Consider the following 22,041-nt stretch of genomic DNA (forward strand, 5'->3'; position numbering starts at 1 on the left):
TTAAAAGGCAATGGTCTGTTTAACAACTTTCTGCGACACTAAACGGGTAATTAGTCACAGCCTAATCATTTTTTATAAATTTTATGGTTGTGCCCATAGAGGGGTGTCCTCCCCCCCAGAGGGTCATCCTAGTAACCATCTTATTTTCAGGCCGCATTCACACAGCTTGTACATCCACACATGATTAATTCTTTTCTTTTTTTCCTTTCTTCTATACCAGTTTGTCTTTAAATCTTTGATCGGCCCCGACTATGAGCTCAGTAACACCTCCCTACAGATCCAACCACCTCCTCATGGAAACATTGGAAAAGACTCTCCATCTCTCATTGCTGAGCAGCAGGCATGTGGTCGAAGGCAAAAATTGTTTTTGCCAATATGAAAAAGCCCCATAAATGAAAAAGCGCCGTTTGAGTGGAAGCTTAGGCACAATCATCTGTGGCAGACTGACTAGCAGCTTCATGCCAGCTGTTGGAGGCGGCCAATCCCAAAACTGAATACAGCATTTGTGACATTTATTATAATTGTTGAGGAAATTAGAATCATTGAAAGGGCGACAGGGGCCAGATTCCCAGGTGTAAATGTGATTTTAATATTGCCCTTTCTTCTCTGAAAAAGCACAGCTGTTCTCACACGGAGTTCAGATTTTGCATTCAAGACAAGTTGCACAAGGAATAAAATGGTTGAATGAAAGCAGTTGTCTTTATCTTAAACTACTAACAAGCTTTAAAGACCAGGAGGCTAAAGATAAAATCGTTTATACAATAGCACACTTTCGCAGCCAAGTTTGGCACCCATTTGAGCATTAAAAGACACAGACAACACTAAGTGGACAGCAGAAATTCATTAAATCCAAAACGGGAAAGCTTTGTGATTCGTGTTTATTCCATTATTGGCTGGTGGGGGTCAGCAATCATGACTAACATTGTTATATTTTCATTATCTTTTTACTGCCAAGAAATCTATTTTCAGCCGAAGCTGTTTCATTATGCTAACAAATGCAAAATCAATGTTCATATATCAGTGAGCTTTGATGAAGGGAAACCTTTAACCTAGATCCTGAGCCAATAACCCCTCAAACATTGAAGTAATCCGTAAACCCATCTTTAATTCATCAAGAAGCCTAAAGCTGCTGCTGCTGCTGCTGTTGATGTTGCATTCTATCTATCCAATCGTTTTCTGTTCCCTCTGTACTGTAAGGCCAGTGGCTGGAGCCTTTACCAGCAAATGTCACACTCCTGTAAGGTAAATAGAATGACCAGAGCAGATAGATTTTTCAGTCCAGCTATGTCTATTTCACACTGTCCGTAAGTTTCTAGCTGCTCGCATTTCAATTGGTCTGAGTTTTCCTTGACATTTGTCTGCAAATCAGTGACCATGGCAAGCTGTGTGTGAGAGCTAAAGCCACAGGTGGTGTGTCCCCGAAAGCATTTAGGACTCTGTACTCATCATTAACCTTTAAACACACAACAGACCTTTTTTATCTTATGCCAAACATCTTGGCTGACGGGAAATGCTCAGGTGTAACTAATAGCATTAACTGTGGTGCTGCTATGTTCATGTTAGAGACATGGTAGCCAGTCCAGATTTACAGAACTGACGTCTTGTCTAAATTACCAAACGTGTCAAAGTGGACCGAGTTCGACAAGTCAGATTACAGCACATCTTGGAGTTACCTGTAACATCAAACAAGGCAAGACTTACACAGACAATCATCTCCAGACAGAAAAATAATGAGCATCAAATTTATACTTTTAATGGAAAATCTTTTTAGTTATTCATGTAAACAATGAGACAGACACATAGTTTAAACACAAACTTGTATCTTTGAAGAATCCTCATTCATCTAAAACGGTTCCATAACAGGAAAAGTTTTAAATTCGATCATCTTTTGATCAATTTTAAAAGTGTTCCCAGTGGTCTTTTAATTACGTATGTTTATGCCGTTTTTAGGAAAAAAAAACGGTAGCCTAGAGATGGTAGCCTGTAGTTTTGTAGGTCAAAGTTTGTGCAGAACAGCAGGGGTTCATCAGAAATCTGCCTCTGAATTATGGGTGGGACTGTTGGCGTGGAATAAGGCTGCACTCATTTCCCATGATCTCTTTCTTTACACCCTTTTAGGCTAGCTTACAGTCCCCCACAACTCCAACATTGTCAGTGCAACAAAAATACTGAGCAATATTGGAGCTATCCAGCAGAACAGTTTTAAGCCAGATTCCAGCTTAGACGAGGAAAATGAAGACATACATGGATCTATTTGTCTACTAGTGCAGGAGTGGCGAACATGCGGCTCTCGGCCAATAAGCATGTGGCTATTTGCCTCTCATATTTTCTATATACTGTGCATCATTTCATATTTTTTTAATTCCTCTTAAACCACACTCAAATCCATTAGAGGGTATTAAAAATAAATAATAAAAGTATTTTGGCGGAATGGCAAGTCACTATGTTTATTATTATGAGCTTTTGGAAGCAGTAAAATTGTTCATGGCAGAACAAAACGTATCCCGGGGAAAATTAAAAACTGTTCCTGATATGACACAAATTGTCAAAGTCAAAGTCAGCTTTATTGTCAAATATGCTGCATACACAAGACATACAGCACAGATGAATTACTAAACCTCTCGCCCCACAGTGCAAGTAGCTAATAAAATAATAAAATATATAAGGTATAATAAGAAGAATAACAGCAATCTAAACAGTGCAAAAGAGCAATGAAAAGTGGCAGTTTAAAGTTACAACACTGCAAAAAAAACAGTAAGTAGATGAGTCGGTGATGGCAGTCTTTGGTGACGATGATGTTCTGAACAGGTGTGAAAGTTTTTCAGTGTGAGTTTGTAGCAGGGAGTGGAGGGGGCAGAGGGGGTAGGGCAGGGAGGGAGTTGAGTTTCCTAATCACCTGATGGAGGAAACCGTCCTGGAGTCAGCCTTTGCCGTCTCTCTCTGGCAGGACGTGGTGCAGGCACGGTGATGCAGCTGGTCAGGATGCTGTCGATTGCGCCCTTGTAGATGCTCTGGCCCTCTTTAGTTTGAGGAGGAAGTACAGGGAATGTTGGGCTTTCTTGGCCTGTGATGCAGTATTGTGGTTCCAAGACAGGTCGTCGGAGATGTGCACCCCCAGGAACTTGGTGCAGCTAACCCTTTTCACAGCAGCACCATTGATGATCAGTGGAGTGTGCTGGGTGGGAGTTCTCCTGAAGTCCACAACCATCTCCTTTGTCTCCTCCACAATCAGGTGGAGATTGTTGTATTTGCACCACAGAGCCAGCTTGCTCACCTCACTTCTTTAGGTGGTCTCATCATTGTTGTTGATGAGACCCACCGCTTTTGTGTCATCTGCAAACTTGATGAAGAGGTTGGAGCTTGATGTTGGGGTGCAGTTGTGAGTCAGCAGAGTGAAGAGAAGGGGACTCAGCACACATCCTTGGGGGACCTCTGTGTTTTTGTTGTGATGGTGTTGGAGGTGTTGTTGGCGACACGAAATGCCTGTGGTCTCCCTGTCAGAAAGTCCAGCAGCCAGTTACACAGAGAGGTATTGAGTCCTAGTTGGTCCAGCTTGTGGATGAGCTGCTGGGGGATGCTGGTATTGAAGGCGGAGCTGAAGTCAAGGAACAGCATTCTGACATGAGTCTTTATTTTCCAGGTGGGTGAGGGCTAAATGGAATGCTGTGGAGATGGCATCATCGGTCGATCAGTTACACCGATATGCAAACTGGTAGGGGTCAAGAGTGGGGGGGGAGGGTAGACTTGATATGATGCATGACTAGCTGCTCAAAGCACTTCATGAGAATGGGGGTGAGAGCGATTGGGCGGTAGTAGTTGTAGCAGGAGGGAGATGACTTCTTTGGGACTGGGATGATGTTGGTGGCTTTAAAGCATGAGGGGACAACAGCCTGACTCAGTGAGACGTTGAAGATGTTGGTGATGACATCTGTGAGCTTATCAGCACAGTTCCTCAGGACACAGCCAGGAATGTTGTCAGGTCCTGGGGCTCTTTGTGGCTTTATCCTTCCCGGTGAGCGCCTCACGCTGTCACGTGGTAGCGTTAGCACCAGGTCGCTGGTAGGGGGAGGAGTCTTCTGTGCTGGGGTGCTGTCGTCTGCCTCAAAGCGGGCAACGAAGGTGTTTAGCTGGTCCAGCAGAGGGGTTGAGTTGTTGAAGGCCTGAGGGGCGGGCCGTGATGGTCTGAATGCCCCGCCACACGTTCCTGGTGTCACTGCTGTCTCTGAAGCGGTCACCCATCCTCCTGGAGTGCTCCAGGCCACCCTGATGCCACATGACAGGTTGGCCATGGCTGTTCTTAGACCAGCTTCATTCCCAGCTCTGAAGGCAGCGTTCCGTTCCCTCCAGAGTCTATGGACAACTCCTTTATTAACAAATTGTCTCCTTCATTAGCAACTTGAAGCTTTTCAAAATGCACATTCAAAACAGCAATTATCCCACTTTCCTTCTTTGCGGCGCTCACAGCAGAAGGCTGAAATCAAAATGAATAAAGCGCAGAATGTGATGCTGCTTGCTGGATGGAAACTTTACTTTGCGGTTTGAGGACCTGCAGCAGAAATGACCGCAGATCACTTTTTTCATTGATCCTTCTAATGCAGAGACTGACTGCCTGAGATCCCCGCTTGTCACTGCCTGAGGCAGCGAGTGAACCGGAGATGATTGAGCTGAAATCTCTTTGAAAGGACGCCCTGTTACGTTTTGGAGAACGGAAAAATACCTGTGTGTAAAAAGAGCTGCTCTCAAGCTGCTGTCGATGTTCTCCTCAATATATGTCTGAGTCCCTGTGTATTGCCTTGAAACACGTGAAATCAAGGCATTGGTCCGTTCTGATTGACAGTCACGTAAAGGAACTGCTCAGAGTGGGTATAACTGAATGTAAACCTGATCTGCAGAGGATTATTAGAAACAAGAGAAATCCCACTGAGATCATCATCACATCACTGCAGCAAGGTAAGCCATTCTGAGATGTAGTTTGGAAAACACACCTGACTGAGCATGCTTGTGTGAAAAGTGTGGCGACCGGGGGGTTAGCCCCACCTTCAGCCCCTAAGACTCATGGGAAGTGGGGAATCTTGGGTGTAAAACCATGACTGAGGGGGCTGTGAGAAGAAGTGATGTCCATGCTGTTTGGCCGTTTATAGGTGTGTTCACATAATTGGGCTCAGAAACCGGAAAGGTGGGGCACGGACAGCTCTTCGACGCTGCCAGTTGATCAGCAGGTCAGCGCTTGTTTCCACGCTACAGTGATGTACAAGCAGAGTTGTTACAATATTTTTAATACTCCATCGATTATCAGCTTTCATGCAAAAAGTTGATCATTACATTTAAAACAATTATATAAGTTTTTTTTTTCTGAAGGTTAAAATTAATTTATGCTACACACAACTGAAATGTAATGTATTTAATGTGCTAATTGTGAATATGAATTACTTAGACACCAGAAGGATGCTCTGTCCAGATGTTTTAGTATTTGTTGGTGTAAGGGTCATTGAAAGAGGAATGTTGAGAATGGGGAAATATTCCGTTTTTACAATCGTAAATCTGACTCCAGAGGAGTCAGTGCCTCACCAGCCATCAACCTCACCGCCAGTCACTGAGTAGTTGTGTGTGTCAGAGAGAGGCAGACAAAAGAGTGAGATAAAGAGAGAGTGTGTGTGTGTGTGTGTTTGTGTATAAGATGAGAGAGAGGTGCCTGTGTCTGTGGAGGGGGTACCTGACCTCCAGGGTAGTCCCTGTGTTAACTCTGGTTAAGCTGCATTTGATGTGTGTATTGAGGGTGGACACTTTCCTTGAAATAAACAAGTACAATACTTGTTGTATTGTAGGGAGAGGAATGTTTTATGGAAAATAATGCGGCTTTAATTGCGTGTTTGTGTGTGTACGTCTTGGCAGGTCAGTGTGTGGTGTGGCTCTTTGACTCTCACAGTGAAAAATTTTGGCTCTTGGTGTCAAACTTGTTCGCCATCCCTGTTCTAGTAGATTTATTGGAACAGAATGAAGCAGGCAGCTTATGGCCTGCCATTTGTAGCAGCTGCATCACAGCTACAACCTTTTTCAAAGAGCATTTATTTGCCTGTCCTGAGTCACCACTATTTTACTAAGAGAAAAAACTCAGAAATTTTAGTCTTGTTTTTTTTTAATATATGTCCACCATCATGAAAAAAAAATGCAACAAGAAAATATTAAAACACCAAAAACACAATTTTCATTGGAATTGGTTTCTAAAAAAGGTAATTCGAACTTGTTTTATTAAGATAAAGCCAATTCACAGGACTTTCTCTCAAAAAATATTTAATTTATTAAGAACTGAGAAAGGCTCTTGAATAAGAGACAAACATCTTTAACTGTTGAAAATAAGTACAATTTTTAGAACTACTTTCTGCTAATTATAATCTATTGTAGATTATGGCATAATGGCACTTAATATTGGTGGTAATTCTTATGGTTATTACTGTGAAAAATGTGATTCATGTTAAAAAAAGAAAACATTTCTTGTCATTTAATTACCCTGAGATGGTGGGGTCAAAGCAACCCATCCAGGCATGCAGAGAGTTATGGTGGAGAGACTAAGTGGTCAAAGGAACCAGTGCCCATGGGGTATGATAGGCTGCACAGAGTGTCCAGAAAAAAAGGGGAGGAGCATGCTTCACCTTTCTTGTCAGGTAGAAATATATATGTGTAAAATGTATGAAGTAATACAGGTGTGACGGAGGGATAATTACGTTTTTTTTTTTTAATTAAGAATAAAGATAAACATATTATCTTTATTTTGTAGATAAAAATCTAAAAACTCACTTTGAGTTTACAGGAAACACCCTGATAGAAATCCTGAAAAATTGATAAGTTATTATCCACTGGAATCCTGTAGTTGTCAAAGATTCCTGAACTCTACACGTTCTGAAGAAATGTGCAAAAAATAAAGCTTGTATTTGAGCAGCTGAGAGCAGTTCAGGCTGGCAGGGAGATGCAGCTGCAGGTTACAGTAAGAAGGGCAGATTAGCAGCCTCACTAATCATTTTCATACTTAATGAACACAATTTATTTTTAAACAGATCCAAAACACAACATGATTGGGCTTGCACTTCCGTCTGTCACAGCTGAGCCCAGAAAAATGTTGATTGAGATGAAGCAACACATCTTTTTTATTTTTGACTCACTTGCACCAAGAAAGAGTCTTGCCTATTTTTACTAAAAAATAGGTGAAAATTGTACGGTAAATATGGTGAAATTGCTGAATTTCAAAGCAAGATTAATCAAATGCCTCAAAAACTAATGTTCTGTTTTGTTTGTTTGTTTTTCCTAGCTTTCGCTCATTCTGATTGTTAAAAACATGTAGCATTATACTTTGTGACAACACTTATGTAAAGGTGTAATGAGCGATCAGTTGATTTATATTTTAACGATACAACTAGATCAAGAGGTTAATCAAACCAAATTGACCTATACCATTATAACATCCTTTCAAAGTGAAATAAATCGATTATATTGCTACGGACAACACACACATGATGGCAGCAAAAAATGATTAAGCCATCATTACAGGCCAATGTGTGGAAACACTTTTGCATGACATGGACTTACATTATTTTAATGTGGAAAATCAACATTGGGCTGAGCTTTATGACACTAAAATGTGAATACATTTGACATTCATGTTTGTTTTCTGTACTCGTTTGTTTGTACAAGTATTTCATTTACACTTGATTATCTTGCAAGACAGACAAGAAAATCTGGAAAACAACACTTGCACTGTTCAGTTCCCAGGCTTTTATCTCTTGAGTCACACTGGTGGAATTTTTGGCTAAAGATGTCTTGGATCGATTTTGGGTCATTTAAACTGGACCAATATTGAATCCTATTGGCAACCACAAATTACGACATAATCAATCTGTTTTTAAAATGAATCGTTACACCCATATAAGTAAGTGCAAAAAGAAAACCGTTTGTGTTTTTGGGGAAATTAAACGTTTGTATTCATACCCTTTACTGTTCATTAAAATCAAAATGCAACTTAAATCTAATTATGAGCATGACTTATAACTAAAGATTTGTAAAATTCTATTGTCTTCATTTGAGTACTTAGGCAGAGATCTATTGAAAGAAAGCATCGCATGTATTGCTGCAGTCATTTGAATTTCAAATTTAAATTTCTATTTGGAAAAAAGAATCAAAATATACTAGATTTGATGTCTTACTTTTGTATTTTTGTAGTTTTAGCATAAACAGTGATTTTTTTAAGGAAACAAGAATTGTTTGCACTGATTCACATCTAAGGGTAAACATTCTGCAAACTGGTAGATCGGACTTCCTGCTGCTAAATGATCTTTGGTCTATTTTTTTGATTCTCTTTGCTGTTTCACACCTTGGAGTGTGCATGTGCATAATTTGAAAAAGGTAAGTGACTGTTTTTGTTTTTACCGAGTATGCATGCGAAAAAGCCCAAAGCAGATTAGACTTTAAAAACTCCAACTGCAGCAGAACCATAGTTTAAAAGTTTAAAAATGTATTTTAAAAGAAAACTTCAGATTTTTGTTTGCTTCAATTCAGGATAAAAAACGTGTTTTCCATTTTAAGGTTATAAGAAGATACTCTTCTAGCTTTAACCATATAAAAAAAAAAGACAGTTAAATTGTTTAACATATCAAACTAACAAATCATCTAATTGTGGTAGTTTGGGCTCAAAAATTAGACACATTCTATTGAACATGGATTGTGTCTGAATGTAATGTTTTGGATTATGCTCAGTATGTATCTCACCTGCAAAGAGCAAGTGCCTGCCTGAGGTAAACTTTTCAATCTGTGCATAACATTTGCACCATTTCAGATCCTTGAAATCCTTATAATGGGATTTGGAATAATCAATAGGCATCATTTGTAATAATTTACGGTCTTTCAAGCGAGAGGAAGTTTGTCGGATTGTCACAGGTCATTGCCACTTCGGAAACCCAGCGTGTAGAGAAACCGACTGAATTGGTTATAAGCCTTCTGGACACTAAAGTTTTCCTTCTGCTCCAGAAATATTTCTTTATTCATAAGCACCCTTCATGCCACTTTGTAACCTGCATATATCATAGGGTTACAACCCAGCTATAACAGCTCCCCAAGCCTATTCATCAGGTGCAGTGATGTATAGTGTGATTTTCAGTGTCAGCACAATGTGTACAAAGCAGTAAATCATGCAGGATTCATATTATGTGTTTTTGAATTATTCTGTCTTCAGAGAATGATTGTGCCCTGCTCTGATAGGAGACAACACAGGCATTAAGTTGAAATATACAATGAAATTTCAATTCTAAAGATGTTGCCTTGTTTCTTTTCATGGTTCAAGAAAAACAAAGTAGCGCTTACCTGTGAAAAAGGTGTACCTTATAGAAAAAAAAATGTTTTTAAAATATACAATTAATATATTTAAAGTATTTATGCAATTTAATTTAATTTAATGCTGGTATATATAATTTTTTTTTAGCAGGATGAATTTATCCTCATGGTAATGTGTCATAAATGTGCTAATTTATGTGTTAGACACTTTTATGGCCTTGTCTGTAGTCATATATAAAAATAACCATCACCATCACTAACTACTACAAGGTTGTCTTGTTGCAGCAATGTTGCAGCAAAATCCACAAGGCTTCAAATATATGCTTTTGACAGATGGTGCGACAAATTCTGACATGGAAAAAGCAGAGTCTCGTTTTGCCGAAAAAAGCGGGATTTTCAAAACAATGTCAATTTTTAAAAATATATTCTTAAATAAGCAGGAAATATGATATGAAGTTGACACGAATTTAACAATCAATAATCAAAACCCAAAACAAAATGCCTTTATGCTGGTCAAAAAAATGGACCTTTCCTCCCTTTTTTCAAAAAGTCATGTTTTATAGTTACTACATGTGGAAAAAACGTTTTTTTAAGGTACTTTTTTTCCTAAGATAACATTTCTAACAGCCGATGAGAAGCTTTTAGATCTTTTTTACATGACATTTCTGGTTCAAGCCATAAACAAGACCCAAATCTACTTTGGTTTGATTAGAAAAATAAAAAACATCCTAAAGCTAGAACGATTTATTTTAAACTACAGTTTATAGCCCTTACTCATGTCACGACAATATTCGTAATCACATTTTATTACCGGGTAAGGCAGTCTTAGTGTTTCCGTAAGGAAAGTAACTTCAAACAGGTGCAGTTCCCCAAGTTACCTCTAGGGCTTGTCGAGGAAACAAATTTACCCCAGTGTGAAAAGGTTAGGGTTTCAAAACAAAATTGTTTGTTGGCTTTGTGGTTTGTGGTATACACAAAACAAAAATAAGCTCCAAATAAAATTTAAAAAAAAGGGTCAAATGATCACACCCACAACCCATCTATTAATATTGATGAAAATGTAAAAAATATATATGTTTCAAGTAATTTCAAATTTTTGACAATTTAAAGAGAAAAAATATACTTGAAAGTGGCTGTAAAACTTTGAAAAGGCCTCATAACATTTTCCTAAAAATTGCTAGGTGTTTGGGAAAATCCATTTTTAATTTTTAAAATAGCGTTGAAACGAAGTTGAATGGACTATGAGACGAAAATAATATATATGGTGTAATACTTAGGTTGAACAGACTGCAGATCTGTGCCGGGACACTCTGTTTCATTATACAGCCAATGTGAAATATCCCAAAGGACAGGCATTTCTGCCAGCACAACAAATATCGAGGCATTTGAGTTAACATATGGAGACACATACCGGAGCAGCAATATTCTCATATTGCAGGGTTCAGCAGCTTCATGTAATATTTACACATGTAACATTGAGTGAAATTAACCTATTTTAAGGCCACAACAACACAGTCAGATCGGTGTGAGAGCAGCTGCTGAAGAAGTCAATAGCAGGTATTATATTACATGCTGGCAATGATGAGGAGAGCAGTCCGAAGGGGGGAGAAAATATACTGAAATACTTCAGTCCTTAGAGGTTCGAACCGGAATCTACAGTATAATATGAGCAAGCAGGAAAAACAACAGCAGCCCAACTCCATGAAGTGGAACTAGAGGATTCAGAGATCCAATAGATAGCCACTTTCCAAGTTAGTTTATTATGTAGCACTACAGAATTTCCTGTTCATTTCAGATTTCCTACATCCATTCACTTTATAATCTCTGATGTTAAGATGACAAAACTTGAATTTCTACACTGATTTTACCAAACTGAATCATAATTGAAGTCTCAATTATTCAGTCCATGAGGGTGGTAATGAGGCACGAATTAGGTGATTTATCAAAACCCGAAGTCTTAAAATTGCAGTAAAGGCATGTCAACATGGATGTCACTCAAAAAACGTTCACTTTGAATGAACATAAAAAAATTATGGAAAGGATTTCCACATGATTAGATTGCGTTACTGAACAAAAATGAATCATGTTGGTCCTACTTAATTTATTTAGGTTGGCTCAACTTAATGAATTTAGGTTGGGTCAACTTAATGTATTTAGGTTCAAACTAATACATTTAAGTTGATTCAATTTAAATAGAGCAGTTGCACCCAACTTTAAATTGATATTGTTGCTCACTCTAAAAAGAAAAAAGTTGATCCAATTTAATTGAATCACTTCAATTTGTCACCTAAGTAAATTAAGTTTATTTAACTTGAATTTCTATTTATTTCTTTAATTTTATTTATTCATCTGTAATTGATATGTTGTTCCAAAGTTACAACCAATGGGTCTTTTAATTTTCACATCAAAGACATGAATTACCCAGCAAAGTCCATCACAAGACAGGAGCTCAATTACAGCGAACTCTGTGTTAAGTATTGGAACATTAACAGTTTGCCACACAAGGGGGTTGGTCATCATCCTCTACAAAACTTTAACTCATGGTGCAAAAAAAAATAAACATAACAGTTTAAATCACTAGTTAAAACAGAGTAAAACAGCTAGACAATAAAACCCATGGACAAAAACTCACACTTAGACCCCAATCTGCCCAGATAGACAAAGAAAATGGTATCCCACAATTCCTTGCGATTACTAATGCATCCAATTTAATGGTATCATGTTGGATCAACGTGATTGAAATTAGTAACTTTTAAATGGATTATTTTTATGTACAATCGACATGATTCATTCACGTAAGATTTACAAACATAAAATTTTCTGGTTGAAATGACAAGTTACTTTTTCGTTAACTTAATTGGCTGGTAATTTCCTTTTTTTGAGTGTGTGCAGTTGTCAACTAATGACAATTAAAACTAGGACCATGAGCACTTCCCAATAAATATCACCTTTAGAGCTGGTGTTTTCTATGTGCACACTGAGGAAACTCCTGGCCTTCATTAACATGTACTAAAGTAATGTCTATTACAGACAGAGCTATTGTTGGCAGACATATTGGGTAACTTAAGAAAAAAAAAAAGATATCGGTCACTCTTTAATGCCCCCAATAAATGCTTAAACACACAATCTCCCACAACAACCCATATTAGGACAATATACTGATTTTCATTGATTTTGTACACCCACTCTGTCGTCAGACTTCTTCATTCTTGCCTTTTGGCTGCTGCTTTTTGGGGTTGCCACAGTGAATCATCCACCTTCATCTAATCTTATCCTCTGGATCATCCACACATACCAATCACCCTCATATCTTCCTTGTTCAAATCCATGAACCCCTTCTTTGGACATCCTCTTGGCTCCAGCCTCAACATCCTCTCACTAACATAATCACTATTCCTCCTCTCATTGTGTCCAAACCACATCAGCTTGCTTCCCTGCACGCATCTCCAAACGTCTAACATGAGCTGTTCCTCTGATGTATTTATTCCTGTTTCTTTCCATCCCCGTCACTCTCAAAAAGAATGTCAACATCTTTAGTTCTGACTCCTGTCTCTTTCTCAGAGCCTGAGTCTAAACCAACAACATGGCTTTTCTCACCACAGTCTTCTACACATTTATTTTCATTCTTAAAGACACTCATGTCACATCACAGCTGAAACCTTTCTTCACCTTCTCCAACTTCCTTGCAAATGCCTCTTCACCTTTCCCACATTCTCTGTTGCTCTGGACTGTTGACCCCAAGTATATCAAGTCCTGAACCGTCTTTCTCCTTACAAGTGTCTGAACGTGATTCTTCATTTCAAAGACACGTCAATATCTTCCTCACAGTCTCCCTGATCATTTCAGGTGTAGCTGTCCTGTCAAAGTAAAGTGATTGATCTGGAAGAACCTGATCTCCGAAGTCTGTCTTAACTCCTATACTCCTTTTTCAACTTCCACCATTTGCTCCTCTGCTCTGTCCTTATCTTCATCCTCCTCACCACCAGTCATCCTAGCCACTGAACTCTATCCAGCCACAACTTTGCAGTCACTGATCCCTTTCAGATTGAAACATATGTACTCTCATGTGACCCTATGCTCCTCTCTTTTTGGAAAAAATGCGTTCACCATTGCCATTTCCATTCTTTAACCAAAGTCCTTTGCATTCTTGACCTTAACACCATACTTCTCCATCACTTCCACATCACTTTTGTTTTCCTCATCCACATTACAGTCTGCCTCAATCATCATTCTCTGCATCCTAGGGATAACCTGGATCCTCTCATCCATCTTTTTCAAGAATTTCTCCAATAGCTCACATCCAACCGGGGGGTCATAACCACTGACAACTTTCAAAATCACACCTTCAAAGTTGTTCTTCGCAATGCTTAGATTAAGACCAGATGTTTGCTTACTTTTGATACCATGTCGACTGATTTGGTACCATTTTCAAACGATTGGTCTAATAAATAACTTTTTATATTAATTCAATCAAATTTACTTCCACAAAAGCGATGGGAAAAGACATTATGTGTCCCAAAGGGATCCCACAGCTAACTTTGATGAATTTTCTGTGAAGTGTTTGATGTTAATGAAGTTCTACTTACAATTGCATTTTATCAGTTTAAAAACCTTTTACAGAAACTTTATAATTAAATGCCTAACACCATTTCTTAAGATGACATTTCTCTTTGGCTTGACCATGTTTGATGCTGCAGTACAGTCATGTTTGATGGTTTCCTACCAATAAAGTGAGCACTATCACTGAGAAGACATTTTGTGTCCAAGCATCATTCTTCCCCATTCTCGATGGCAGCTGTAGGCAAAATTCAATGTGTTTTTGTTTGTTCTGCCCAAAACACATCCCTGTTTTAATGAAAACAGTAGGGACATTTGTTTTGATGGGTTTGTTTTTCTCTCATTGAAAACAGCAAGTCACAATGGCCATATAGAAGTCATGAAGCTATAAAACATTTTGACGATGCTCTTTAGATTTAGATTACGGGGCTTTAGGGGTGGTGTGTCACTGGTCTGTGATGCCTAACAAAAAATTTCAAATAGCTTTGGCAAAGACGATTGCACAGCGTCTCAAAAGGTTCATTGTTACGAGATGCAGCAGCTCACCCTCATGGGGCAGAAAGTTCAAACAAACTTAGAATAAAGCATTTATAAAATTTGTTTAGCAATATAACCACAGTTATTGTTAATTCTAACATTTTTACATTTAGATTTTTGTGTTCACACTGGACAAACAAGGAGGGACTTCTTCTTTTACTACTATTTACTGGTGCATGTCCACCACCTACAGTTGGAAGAGGCTTGATGTGAAATGTCGAAATGGTGCAAATCTGGTGCATCTTGCTCCAGACTTTCACAGCTCTATTCTGATATATAAAAGACTTGGTATCATAGAATTCTGGCCATACACAAACCACAATTATTGATTCATCCTCCATGATCAATTTTCAAACGGTTAGTAGCTCCATGAATTGAAAGGGACATCACAAGCAAACCCGAGTCCTTGATTTGTCAAAATTCCACCTGGTTTAACTTGCAATGCCAGTTTAATGGACATGCTTTTTGTACATAGAACCCAAAAGTGAGCCTAGAAATGTGTATAGCTACGTATAAATGCAAGAGTTTTGAACGTGGAGGCCTACAATATGCATTTATGTAGACTTTTCATTAAAGTATAGTGGCTGGATGTCTCAGTTGGCTGTGTGTAGGACTGGTGAATGGGAAACCAGGGTTTGTTTCCCAGGGGACAACGATGTGCTACATCCAGTGTGGGTCCTTGGGCAAGACCCTTTGCCTAACCATGTACCCACAAAGGGGCTCAAGTCTGGGTCCCCCAGTGCTAGCCCCCAGTCCGGAAAAAATACAGGGTTGTGTCAGGAAGGGCATCCGGCGTATAAGTCTCTGACAGACCACTTGTGTGAATCAGTGAAAGACGATTCGATATGGTGACTCATGAAGGTCACCAAAAGGAAAACAAAAGACTTTTCCATGGAAGTGGTCGCTTGAATGTGCGTTGCTGTGGGAAGTGTGAAAGTTGCTGGAAGGCCCATCAACATTCAAAATTATAAATTACTGGAGAATAAAAGGTCATTCTAAATCTGGAGGAGTTGTATGTGTTGTCCAACTTATGAACATGAAAATATGTGTGCTCTAATTTCACTACTTCAGGGCTCCATGTTCAAAAGTGAAAAAAAGAACTAAGAAAATTTACATTAATAGGCTGATAAGATACATTTGATTCACAATTTCAGCTAATACAGATTGATGGTTTTTCGCAATCCACATACCAAGTATGATCCAGAATGACAGTAGGCTTTGCTCTTACATGAGAGAAAACATGAGCGCCGCAGAGAAGAGCTGGAAAACCCTGAAAACAAGGTTTTACAAATAACACACACACATTCAAGGGGTAGCAACAGTTCTGTAGAACCTATTAATTTAGTTTGATTACATTAAAAAATACAATTTGAATGGCAAAAAATTTCTAATCAAGTAATAGCTGATTGTAATCAAACAAAAGTGTCCCCGTTTGCTGAATGACCTTGTATTTAAGGAAAATACAAGGAATTTTCAGGTGAAAATAATGAGTCATGTAGCAATAAAAATCACTGTGTTGATTTGATCAGAAGCACTCATAAAAGAAATGAAAGCAAAGAAACATTACGATCAGTTGATTGGTTTCTATATGAGGCCCTGTAGCCTTTTTTTTTTCTTATTTAGGAAAAACATTTCTTACATCATTATATGATTCTTTAGATAAAAAAGCAATTTTCATCTTTGGTGCTGAACTATGAATATTTTACCTTACTTTTTGTCTTTTATTCTAACAATAATACAAGTTGAAATAAATATGTGGGTTTTGAAGATCAGTGTTTTTTTCATTGCTTATTAAAAATAGTTTTAACAAACTTTCTTAAGCAACATTTTTTTCTTTTTTTTTTTTAGAGAAAATAAGGAAAATGTATCATGTTCAGGCCAAGTTAATATTTGTGAACTACAGAAGTAAGATATTGGGTTGCAGAGGTGAAGTCAACCTCTGATCAGAAAGGTTGGCTACCGCCTCACCTGCACAAGTTGAAGTGTTCTTGGGCACCTCAAATAGTTCCTCGTGGTCTGGAAAGCACCTTGCACCATCAATGCAGGAATGTTTGTGTGTTTTTGTATACATGGGTGAATGGGACCTTTTTACAAACAGGAAAAAGCCAACAAAGTGAAAAACAATTCATCAAGGCACCAAAAATTAAATTATTGCACAGAAAAAACATTGTAAACGATCAAAACATCAATTTGGACAAGTTTGAGAAGAAACGCCTGATTTTTTTTTTTTTTAATCAAAAAAGCAATCTGTTCTTAGTAGACAACTGTGGTGCAGGATCAGAAGATGATTTCAACAGTTTAAAATCAGAAAAAAAGAGAGACAAGTTTTTTTTTTTAAATTATGTTTTTGTATTTTCAGCAAATTTGAAAAGTCAACAAAAAGATGTGACCATAAAAAAGGTGAGTTTAGAAAAGGCGTTGATTTAAGTGGTAAAACTGAGAAAAAAAATCCCAAAAGGACAAAAAGAAAAAAAACATCACAGCTTCAACACAAGGATGCCCAAGATTCTGTTCTGCCCCCTACAAACATCATAGTCCTCAAACCCTTTCTGTTCCAGGAACTTCTTTTCCATGTCTTCACAGTCTCACCTTCCATCTCACTCATGGATCTTAACATATTTTGACCTCAGGCGCTGTTTCCAAAGTCTTCTAAAACCTTAAGATTTTCTGTAAAACTCAAACCTCTACAAAAAAAAAATCTCTGCCTTTGAAGAAGCAAAAACCTAAAAAATAAGTGAAGTGTTTATTCCGCTATACTGTGCTTGTTTATTACTTAAAAAAAAACAGTTTTTTTCTTAGAACTGTAGAGTACTACTCCTAAAAACATGTACATACAGCACAAGTAGTATTCACCTCCTCCTCCAGCAGTCAGGTCAAGAACCAGAAAAATTTAAACCAAAACAAGACTGCAGGTGCTGCTGGCGTTAGCTCCAGGCTCCTAAAGAACTTTCTGGACCACCTACCCCCATAGGTCCCTTTCAGCCTTAGTCACACAAAAAGAGGTGCTGGAGAAAACATCCTGCTGTCTTTCTGTGCAAACAAAATAACCTCTGTCCTGAAAACAGCAGACCAGATCAAGGAGAAACTCAAATGATATATTGTAGAACAGATGTCCTGAAGGGGCTGTAGTGAGCTGCTAAGGTCAATAAGGAATCACATCTCAGAAGCTTCAGCATCTTCCTCACAAACCCCTGGGATGAAGGTAGGATGCACCATAATCCAGCTGCTTCAGTGATGCCAGGACCCTCTGAACAAAGCAGCCCAAACTATAAGAATCGTGTTATTTGAGGGTTTTGGATTTAGAATACAATTTACTTGCTCAAAGACAGAATATCGACATGTCTATTTTGAGCATAAAACATAAAATACTTTCCACTACTAGCCACTGTAGATACATTTTTTTGTTTTGTTTTTCTGTAAAAAAAAAAAAAAAAAAAAAAAAAAAAAAAATCACAGAAATACATGGAAACGTTGAAACCAGTCATTTACAATGGTGTGAATATTTTATGAGGATATTAGATCAGACATGTTTGAGCAACAACTTCTTAATCCAAAATAAAAATTGGAAAGAAAAACAAAAGATCAAAAAAGCTGATTCCATAAAATTTCAGAGTAATGTATTAGATGATTTTATAATTCCCTTACTTTTTCACATAAAAAAAAGTCTTGTTAAATAAAAAAGTTTCAATAGTTGCCTCAGACATCTCTTTTCAGTTCAGGATTTAAATTATGGATGAAATAAACTTCCATAGTATATTCATAAACAGTGGAGGACTTGGCAGTTTTGAGGCCCCGGGCGAACAAGAACATGGGGCCCTCTGCAGCAGTTGCACAAGTCCTATTTTCCAGTAAGAACAAATTATCACTTTAAAATAAATTTTTTTGAACAGTCTTTGCTGTTGCAGTTGACAGAATAATCCATTGCTGCAGAACGACGGGGGAGGATGAAACACTTTCACGTGAGCAGTCCTATTTCAGTGATTTTTTTATAATAGGCGTGGAAATTATTTGACACATCATTCTTCTTATTATTAAGTGTTTAACTCAGGACCCCCAAAGTGTTGTGGGCCCCACGCAATCGCCTTCCTTTGCCAAATCAAACCAAACTTTATTTATAAAAAAAGGGCTTCTCATCCCATGCTCAACTAGAAGCGCTTCAACATTTGAAACAAAATAAACAATATTACAAGAATAACCCAACCCATCCTTTGCCCTTTCCCACTCCCCATCGTTAACCCATATGACCAATGGCCCCACATACATTGCATACTTATAAGAGTAACTTCTAAAATAAATTTAAAGCTTGGCTCTGCTGTGAGGAAAGAGTATTTGGAAATCCGTTCATACGAGGAGCCAGCTCGGCCATAGGAACATTGTTACAGTGCCCACCCAGACTGGGACAGCAAGAGGTTCACTTTACAGCCATGAGGCTGCAATGTTAAACTCTAGCCGCCCCAGCAAGGGCAACAACCACCAACCAAGTCAGCAAGGTCTAATGGAAAACACTGGAGCTGTTAAAATTAAATACAAAAGATGCATATAAAACATAGAATTGGAATAAGATAAAATAAAAAAATAAGATTAAAAAATAAAATTACACACATAGATTAAAATGTATTACAGCTAATAGAATAAATAAGAAGATAAGATCAACTAAAAGCGAAATTTGAAAGGTGGGTCTTGAGCCTCTTCTTAAAAACCTTTGCGGTCTCCCAAGCCCTGAGGCTCTCCGGCAGGCTGGTCCACAGGCGAGGTCATTTATGACGGAGCGAACTCTTGCCATAAGTTTTGGTCCTTACCTTAGGAAGAGCTAAAAAGCCAGCACCGGAAGACCTCAGGGTCCGCGAGGGTTCATACTTATAAAGTAGATCACTTAAATAAGAAGGCCCAAGACCATTAAAACATTTATAAACCATTAAACTAATCTTAAAATCAATCCTGAAATGCACAGGGAGCCAATGCAGCGATTTTAAAATAGATGTAATATGTTCCCGTCCTCTGGTCCTCGTCAGAACTCGTGCTGCAGAGTTCTGTAATAGTTATAAGTTTGAAAGAGACTTTTTGGGTAAACCAGAGAGAAGGGCATTTCAATTATCTAAATGACTGAAGATAAAAGCATGCATCAGCATCTCTTTGCTGGCAAGAGAGTCGAACGAGTGGACTCAGGCAATGTTTTTGAAATGATAAAATCCTGTCTTAACGACACTTAATGTGTGGGATAAAATTTAGCTCAGAGTCAAAAAGTACGCCCAGGTTTCTCACACAGCGAGATGGTTTACAATTCTAAAGATGTGGTAAAAATCCTCTCTCTCTTGTCTTCAGAACTGGTTATTGACATTTCAGTTTTGTCCTGGTTGAGCTGTAGGAAGTTTTCTGCCATCCAGGACTTCATATCTAAAATAAAATTTAAAAGAGCATTTACAGATTCAAGGTCATCAGGAAACACGGCAAAGTAAAGCTGTGTATCATCACCATAGCTGTGAAAGTCAATGCCGTGTCTCTTGATGACATCCCCAAGAGGCAACATATACAAATTAAAAAGTCTAGGACCTAAAATTGACCCTTTAGGAACTTATTTCATGAATTCTTGAATAGCATGTGTCCGTACTTACATAAAAGTGTTGATCCGTAGGATAGGAGTAGAAATGGTAAGTCCACCCTTATTTATCTAACAAAATCATGTGTTTTTGCATTTGTTGAGTCTTTTTCAAACATTTAACAAACCTTTTACTCTACGGATTTTGTATGGTTACTTGTAAATGATGAAACTACTTAAGCATCCAATATTTGAATTTTATTACTATTTATAATTCTTATACAAGAATGAATGGTCCTTTTCTTGTCCATTTCTTCAAAATTGTGCATGATCTTGAGTAAAACATGATACATTTTGATGCCATGCTAGTTTGATTGAAACAAAGGAGTTCTTGCAATGTGGTTGTAAACAATTGCATGTATGTTGGCAGAGCTTTGGATTCAGAGATGGACTTGGTCACATTCTACCAGCAGCATTTGCTGATTTTCTCCTCATAAAACCAGGTGTCTTTTTCTTCTCTCCTCATCCTTCTTATTTTCCCCTCTGTGCTCCAGATTTGAACCCCATGTCTTACTGTTCATATTGTTCTTAAACTCAGTATTTTCACCACTTTATAATTTTCCCCACTATATAATAACCTGTGAACCAAGGTGACCTGAGACAAACTGTAAACATACAAGAACAATGATGTATTTGTAATGTTTCAAATATAAATACAAGGTTAAGATTATGTCATATAGGGGATGATTGGCTATCTAAATAATGGCAGAACTGTGTTTTACATGTAATGGTGGGTTAGACATGTCTCCTTGAATTATAATTACAAGCATGTCACAGCTCACACTGTTAACACAGTTGAAAACACAGGAGAACCTGCAGCTTGACCCTACAACTGCTGGCCGACTTCTTTCTCTGTAGACTTTTAGTTTGTTTAAGTGGACTGAGCCATGGGGGCAGAAGACTGTAGGCAAGTGAGGGCCAGAAAAAAACAACAACTGTGAATTCTCCGACCTCTCTGTCTCTATAATGGATGATTTGAAGGGGATCTGAGATTTCCCATAGAGCCATGCCTTGGTTGCTGAGTGACACATTTATTACAGGTTATTTGAGAAAAGATGACAGAGGAGCTAGACTGTGAGACACACACACCTTTATATAGAATTCAATACAATAAAATGCCACAAGAAAATGTAAAAAAAAAAAAACACATCAAAAACCCTTTTTTATTGGATTATATATATATATATATATATATATATATATATATATATATATATATATACACATATGTGCCATATGTAATTAAATGAAAGAAAATGAAATCAGTATTTCTCTTTAATAAGTATGAATTACTTGAATTAGTCAGTCTGTGATTCAGCACACATTATATAATGACGTTTTCTAGGTGCAAACATTTATGGAACAGAGCCCTTGTTCCTTGGAAAAGGTGAATTGAGGATTAGACGGGGCCTCACTTCCCTCAACCACATGCCTGTATCTGAAGGCGCAGCTTTCACGACGTCCGCCTGGGGGCCGGGCAAATAAATAAGCACATTAGACCCTCATTAATTTTCACAGGATTTGAATAGAAGAGCCTAGGCAGAAGCAGCTCCTTGTTAATACAAAGCATCAACAGCGTCTTTGGCTTCCAAGATTCATTGAATATGATTTTGTGTCTTTGGCTATTGAAATTGAAACAGATTCCATGTCCTACCAAAAAAAAGTTCCTCTTAAAGAAACAGATTAATTGATAGGAAAGAGCTACTACAAAGACAAACGGCTTTTGTCAAAATGATCCAGAATTACGTTTTGGTGGTTTGATGACACAAAGGGGTAATGTGTGCACATGTGTGTTTACCTTGGGGAGTTATTTTTCTATCTATAAAAGAGGTAGTGTAATAATAGCCAAGGACTAGCATTTATTGCATGAAATAACTTCTCTCCCTCACACCAGAGCACACCTTATCCCTCTAAGCCATCTGTACAAGAGAAAGCACCACACAGAGAATGACCATAAAATCCAACATTCATCTGAGCATGTGCTTTAAGACCACAGTAAAGACCAGGATTCTCCTGCACATGAACTTTTACCA

At 38.0% G+C, this 22,041-nt stretch overlaps 1 long non-coding RNA gene across 1 annotated transcript in view; it reads right to left on the minus strand.

Annotated features, from left to right (window-relative positions):
• LOC144991002 (uncharacterized) overlaps positions 1-22,041 on the minus strand; it is a 44,140-nt gene that overhangs the window by 11,296 nt on the left and 10,803 nt on the right. The window lies entirely within an intron of this gene.

Source organism: Oryzias latipes, chromosome 3 (assembly GCF_053564925.1).
Source record: "Oryzias latipes strain Hd-rR chromosome 3, Olatipes_Hd-rR_3.1".
NCBI classification, from domain to species: Eukaryota; Metazoa; Chordata; class Actinopteri; order Beloniformes; family Adrianichthyidae; genus Oryzias; species Oryzias latipes.